The following is a 6,407-nucleotide window of genomic DNA, read 5'->3' as shown; positions in this document are numbered from 1 at the left end:
TCCTGAAGAGATTTCTGCTGACATTTGAGAAACCGGTTGTGAGCAGAGAAAGCTGATTTAAATTTGCAGTGTTTACACTAAGCAGAGAGGAACGGGGTTTCTGGTTTGGTTGTCACCATGTTTGAGCTCTCGTTGGCAAGTTCCAGATGTGACTTCTGTATAGCGCTTTATAATTTTCAAAGTGGTCTTCATATATATTGTTCCATAGATACCAACAACTGCTCTGCAGCAATAAACATCCAGGGACGTGTTATTATCAAAGTTATATAAGAAATATATTTGGTGCAGGAAAATTGAAAAATAAAGATAAGTGAAAAACGATCTGATACCCCACTGTTCAGAGGTAGCACTGTTCTATGTGAATCCCTCCAGAGTCTTCTCGACACATGTGTAATCTTTTCCCTGGGAAGATGGGCTCCATAATCCACTTCACCCACAATGTGAATTTTCAACAGTTATTATAAAGAGTTACTGGTTTGCGTAGCATAGCTACATAAAAGATTTGTGGCAAAGAGGAAATTATAACAAGCCCCCCCACCCCGGCTTTCTCCTCTGTGAATTTTTCAAGTCAGGAGTGCTTGGCCTCCCCCTTGAGTATGATGTTCTTCTGACTTCAGAGCTTTGAGTATGCTTCTTTAAGCATCGTACAGGAAGTTAGGTGGAATTGTGGGATTTGACTGTGACCTGCAGCCTTTACCACACAGCCTTGTCCTGTTCCTTGTGTGGGGCACCGTGCAGGACAGCGTGGGGACCCGTCTGAGTTGAGGGCCTTCTGCATAGTCTGGCCCTCGGCATTGCCTTGTGTGTGCTGTTCTGTAGGATGCTTGGACTCCTTTCAAAGAGGCGACCCTTGTCGGTCCACTTTGCAGGGGAGGAACCTGCCCGAGGTTAGTAGCTGGTAAGTGGTGGTGAGGGCAGATTGGGCCCTGGAGGCCACCCTGGGGCCAGGTTCACCAGTGTCTGCCTCTTAGGGGGCAGGTGTGACTGGTGCCTCGGTGGCCACCATATCCAGTCTGTGCTGTCCCTGTTCCACAGAACATACATCCTCCTGTCGAATTTTGACCCTAATGGCCTTTGATGTGTTGTGCAATTCAGAGTTCGGTCACGGTGGTGGGTGGCGTGTGTCAGCTGGGTAATAAAAATAAATGAAATAAATAAAAGGAGTGTGGAATCAGGAGGCAGCCTCATGGCACAGGTAATATGATGGCTGAGCAGGAAGCTCCCCCTGGTGCCACCAGGTGACTCATTTTCTCAGTGTTGCGTCTCCTCCATCCCGAGTTATCGCTGAGCTCTGTGAGGGAGGTAGTGTACGTGCCCTGTGGCCCCTGTTCACCTCTGACATCACCTGTTCCTGACCCCAGTGGTGACCCCAAGTGTCTGTCATCGAAGCAGAGCTTGTGATCGGTGTGTAAGTGGGGACGTGGGGGGACTCTGCTGACCTTGGGCTGATCATTTGCACAGAGGCCAGATTTCCTGATTTTCTTGGAGTCTGTAAAACAGAGATTTTTATACTGACATTGGCCTGATTTCTATCACATTTTTTAGTATAAACTTTTTGACCTTTGGTTGCAGAGGTAGTAAGTTATTTGAAAGTAATAGCATCTGTGTGTGAATGTGGCAACGTGCATTTAAATGTCACCGCAGCTCAAAAAAACTAAAGCACATCCTACGTGTGGGTCTGTGCTCTGCATCTTGTAGAGATTGATCTGAAATGAGATTCCCTGACGGTCCAGTGGTTAAGACATGGGCTGTCACTGCCAAAGGCCCGGGTTCGATCCCTGGTCCGGGAACTAAGATCCCGTGAGCCACGTGGCGTGGGAAAAAAAAATTGGACTTACAAGTGAAATGAGGAAGTGTCCTCGCCATCTGTGCCTTTGTCTTGGTGGTTTTTCTCTGGTGTTGAGGGTGCTGTAATGTGAGAAGATGAGCTTTAGGGCAAGTGGCCTTGTTTGGGAGCCGCCCTGTCTGCCTTCCTCCTGACGGGTGGGGTCGGACGCGGGGCGAGCCCCACATGTCTGTTGGGGTTTGGGTGGGAGCTCCTCCCTCAGTGCTGGGCTCCCTGAGGGTGGGGGGGAAGAGAGCTCTGGTCTGGGTGCCCTCCCCCAGGTGATTTTATAGACCGCACTCCCTGCCGCTGGAGCTGGTGCAGTGAAGGGTGGGCGCTGGCCTTGGCCCGCTGTGGAGCCGTGCAGCCCCAGAGGAGAGCGGTTGCCGGGCGGTGGAGGGCGCGCTGCAGCACCCCAATCCTCAGGCAGCACTCAGCATGAGAGGGCCGACGTGCGTGGACTGCAGGAGCCATGTGCCAGCAGGAGAAGCAGATGAGAGGGGGCGTGTGCTCCTGTGTGAGATTCTAGAGAACACAGTGATGGTGGGGGTGGGGCTGGACAGGGGATCGGAAGGGGCACAAGGAAACCGGGGCGTAGGGGGGGGGGTGGACGAACTCATCCTCTCGGTCACGGTGGCGGCCGCACAGGGTGGACGTGTGTCAGAAGCCCTCACACTGTGCTCTGTAATTGTGTGCAAGACATCATGTGCCTTCTCTCAGGGACCCAGGGTTTTAGGAGCACAGGGGACGCAGCGTCCGTGTTCCTGCAGGCCGGCCGAGCAGACCAGATGGCAGCTCCCCTCATCCTCTGAAATGGGGATGATAAACCCCCCTGCTCACAGGGGTGTAACTTTAACCTTTCTTATGTTTGAATATACAAATGAATTACGTATTCTGAAAGTTAAATCCTCACGTTTGCTTAGAGAGAGAGAAGCTCTCTGGCAGAAGCAGCATGGGGAAGGTCAGCCATGTTCCCTTACACCCGTTCAGCATCGCTGTGGTTCCTGCCCATGAATTCCGTAACTATACTATTCTCTGTGGGTTTAAAAACAGAGAACAGGAACCAGAGCCCACCTCTCCTGATGCTTTGCCAGGGCAGCAGGACTCTGCCCTCCTGCTCATAGGACGAGGCCGCCCGCTCCCACTTAGCAACGTGCGTGGGCCTGTGGGGCTCGTTCTGGGTCTGCTCTCCTCAGTTTACAGGTGTGGAAGCCAGGCGTGGTCACAGAACCAGCCGAAGGCGGAGAGGGGTCGGTTCCTGCTGACGATGGGTAGGTGGGTCCAGCAGGCGGGGCGAGCTCACCAGGGCCTAGCCCGAGCCGCAGCTCTCCTCACACCACGTCTGTGAGTGAGGGGGTGAGCGTGGGCCAGACCTTGAGACAAGAGGTTTCTGGATTTTCTTGCACCTTGAAGAGTTGATGGAGACCCCAGAGAAGGAAGCAACACTGCCCCCTCTGCTCCCCTAAACAAAGGAAGGCGGGATTCCTATTTCCAGAGTCAGGGTCTTCTGATCAGCCCTTCAGTTGGAAGCAACTGCGGAGTCTGGTTGAATTACGTAGCACTATTGGAGGCACTGCAGCGTAGGAATTAAGATACGTGGCAGCTGTGGCCTTTGGGCTGGGGAGAGGCAGGTGGAGGCCCTAGACCTGCCCAGGAGGAAGGGCCAAGGCACGAGTGGGCTTCGGCCTCTGCTCACTGAGGACCTGTGCTGTGGTTCCCGTGGTAACTGATGCGTGCACGATGGATGGTCTCTTCAGGGAAGAGAGTGGTGTGGGCAGGGCGGGGACCCTGGGCAGCGCGGCAGTCCCCTCCCTCCATCACACTTCTGCCCTTCTAGGCCCCCTGGCCTCAGACCCTGAAGTGTCCGTGGCCCGGAGCATTTTGAGCTCCCAGGTGCTGCGGGGCTGCACGTGCAGAGATGGAGCGGGGTGAGCGTGGCGAGGGGTGCAGGGCCGAGGAAGCAGCGCACGTTTGCCTTAAAGACCAGGTGGCCGCGCCACCAACTGCCTCCCTGTGGGCAGGAGGAAAGCGCGTTTTCCTTAATGCCGAGGACCACGAGTGTGTGCATGGATAGATATGCTGTTTCAGCAGGTGGTATGCCGGTCGCATTTGGGATGGTTTGTTTCGTCCAGAAGGTGTGACCTTTAATCAGTTAAAGGTCTTGATGGAGGAAGTGCTCTCAGGAGTGGACTTGCTGTCCCTTTGGGGTAGTGATTCTGGCCATGTGGCAAGCCTCCCACCCAACAGCTCCCACTGCAGGCCTCTGTGAACAGTGTGCAGTGGTGCGTTCCCAACACCTCCGTGTGAGCAGGGACCCCCACAGTGCCCAGGCCAGCCCCCCCGCACGCAGATGTGGGCCTGGGACGTGGTGAGGCTTGAGCTCAGTGAGGAGTAGGTGTTGGGTGAAGATGGGTGTGACTTCCTGGGGGTTGGGCCCTGCCAGTTCCAGCACGTGTGGCACTGAGCAGAAGGATTGTGGGTTGAGACACGAGGCTGCCACGGTCGGAAACGACTCCAGCATCCAGAGTCAGGAAGTGGGTGGCAGGGTGCTGGGTACGGGGGCAGGGAGGGCTCCCAGGGCTGTGCTGAGGCCCACTATGGAGTGGGCCTCATGTCTGACCGGTTGGGGAAGCCACGTAGGCTCCGTCTTTCCTCTGGTCTCTGTTTATTTTCTTTGTCTGAAATGACCTTAATCATTGTTCACATCCCTGCCCCGTCCCACACTGTTTCGTTGGCTGTGTTCCCAGCGGCACCTGGCACGGAGACAAGTGCCTTTCCTACTTAACCTCAGGTTGTAGCTGGGCCATGTCCCCCGTCGGCAAGTGAATGCATCGCGTGCCAGGCGCCATTCCGAAGCTGCCACCTGCCGGAGGAGAGATGGGCACCGCACACCACAGTTAGCAACTCCGTGTGGGCCAAGGCCCAGTGACTAGCAAGGACCAGTGTCCCACAGGCAGATTTGGGATTTTAGGGGCCAGTAGAATCACAAGTAAAATTCTAGGAAGTACTTGAGGCAACTGCACTTGTATGTGGCCAAATTATAACATTAAAAAAAGCAAACTGCACCTTACTGGCCCCTCAGAGATCTCCCACCTTGCTTAGGAGAGACAGTTAGGGAGTGGAGTATCTGGTCTCCAGCGTTTCCTCCAGACCCACGTGAAGGTGAGCGGCACAGGGACTGTCTCGCCGCGGCAACCAGAAGCCTTGCTTCTCAAATTGAGCGTGTGAAGCTGCTGCAGGACGGGAACCTGAGTGTGTTTCTGGAATGCTCAGCGGACTTGGTAAGCCACTTAAGGCATTACTTTTATGCCAGAACAAGCAGGAGCATAACGTGAAGCATAATGCAGTATGTGCCTGAATTTCTGAGTAAAAAATCACAAGACTTCTGCTGAAGGATGCTGACCAAGGTGAAGAAGTGATTCCATGAGGCCTCACCCACTGGGCTCTGCGGGGCTGTGTGCGGCGAGCACTCAGGCTGGGCTGCAGGTGGTGGGGCCGGCAGAGAGGTCTAATCGACATTCCTCCCGGGAGTGGTGCAAGTTAGGAATCCTCTTTCATCCAGAGGATTTCCAGGGGGTAGGAGGTCTCCCATTAAATGGAGGAATCACACTTCTAGTATTGGACAACCACACAGTTCAGGGCAAACTGCTGAGAATAGCTAGAAACGCTGGGAACTGGTTTTCTTTTTAATCAGATTGAAGCCTTTGGAGAGCTAACCAAGCAGGAAGGAATGGCAGCCCCATCGGAGAAGGGAGCCCAGGTAGACCAGACTGTCTCAGTCTGGAAAGTGTGGCTGGTCCTTGGGCTCCAGGGGGCTGGGGCCTGCCTGGGAGGAAGGTGCCCCACACGTGGGTCGGGATCCCCCAACCCTGGGAAGAGGGGGCCCTCTGAGAGCCTGCAGCCCAGCCCGGACTCTCTCAGTTCCTGACTTTGGATTAAGGTGGCTGGATTCCTAGTGCCCCAGCCACAGGCCAGGGTAAAATGCATACGCTCTGGGGAAGAAAGCATCATCCCAGGCGGCCAGTTTAGAAAGATTTTCACACAGTGTCTGGCTTTCCATCCAGAATAACTAGGTACTGAATGAAAAATAATCAGGCACTCAAGAATACAAGACAATGTGATAAAAAATGTGGAGGAGGAAGCCTTGGGGATCCAGGTAAGGAGGTTTACGGATACCTCCTTGGTGGAAATCTGTCAGGGCTGGGACTGGGAGTGGGGGAGTGTTCTCAGACAGACTCTGGGCTCTGGGAAGAGCAGAGCCGGAAGGAATGGATTATAATCCACTGGATAAAATAAAAATCCACTCGGGTACATAGGACGCCAACTGATAAATACAGATCAAGTGATGGGTGTGAACAGGATTTGTATATAATCTCAAAGTATCTCCGCCACAAATTACGTCTTAATTACAAAGGAAAAGTAATAAATTTAGAGTGGAAACACTTGACAGGCACTGGGTTTGCCACCGATATTGGGATCAACCGGCATGGTGTTTTTCTTTTTTTCTTTTTTATAAATTTATTTTGTTTTATTTATTTTTATTTTTGGCTGCGTTGGGTCTTCATTGCTGCGTACGGGCTTT

The 6,407-nt window shown here is 53.4% G+C and overlaps 1 protein-coding gene across 4 annotated transcripts in view; it reads left to right on the top strand.

The window, feature by feature from the left end:
- The window catches only part of AXIN1 (axin 1), a 57,203-nt gene that overhangs the window by 25,698 nt on the left and 25,098 nt on the right, over positions 1–6,407 (top strand). The gene's annotated exons all lie outside the window — the stretch shown is intronic.

This window comes from Balaenoptera physalus (genome assembly GCF_965194825.1).
Source record: "Balaenoptera physalus genome assembly, chromosome: 16".
Classification (NCBI taxonomy): Eukaryota; Metazoa; Chordata; class Mammalia; order Artiodactyla; family Balaenopteridae; genus Balaenoptera; species Balaenoptera physalus.
This window is presented reverse-complemented; position numbering and strand designations above follow the sequence as displayed.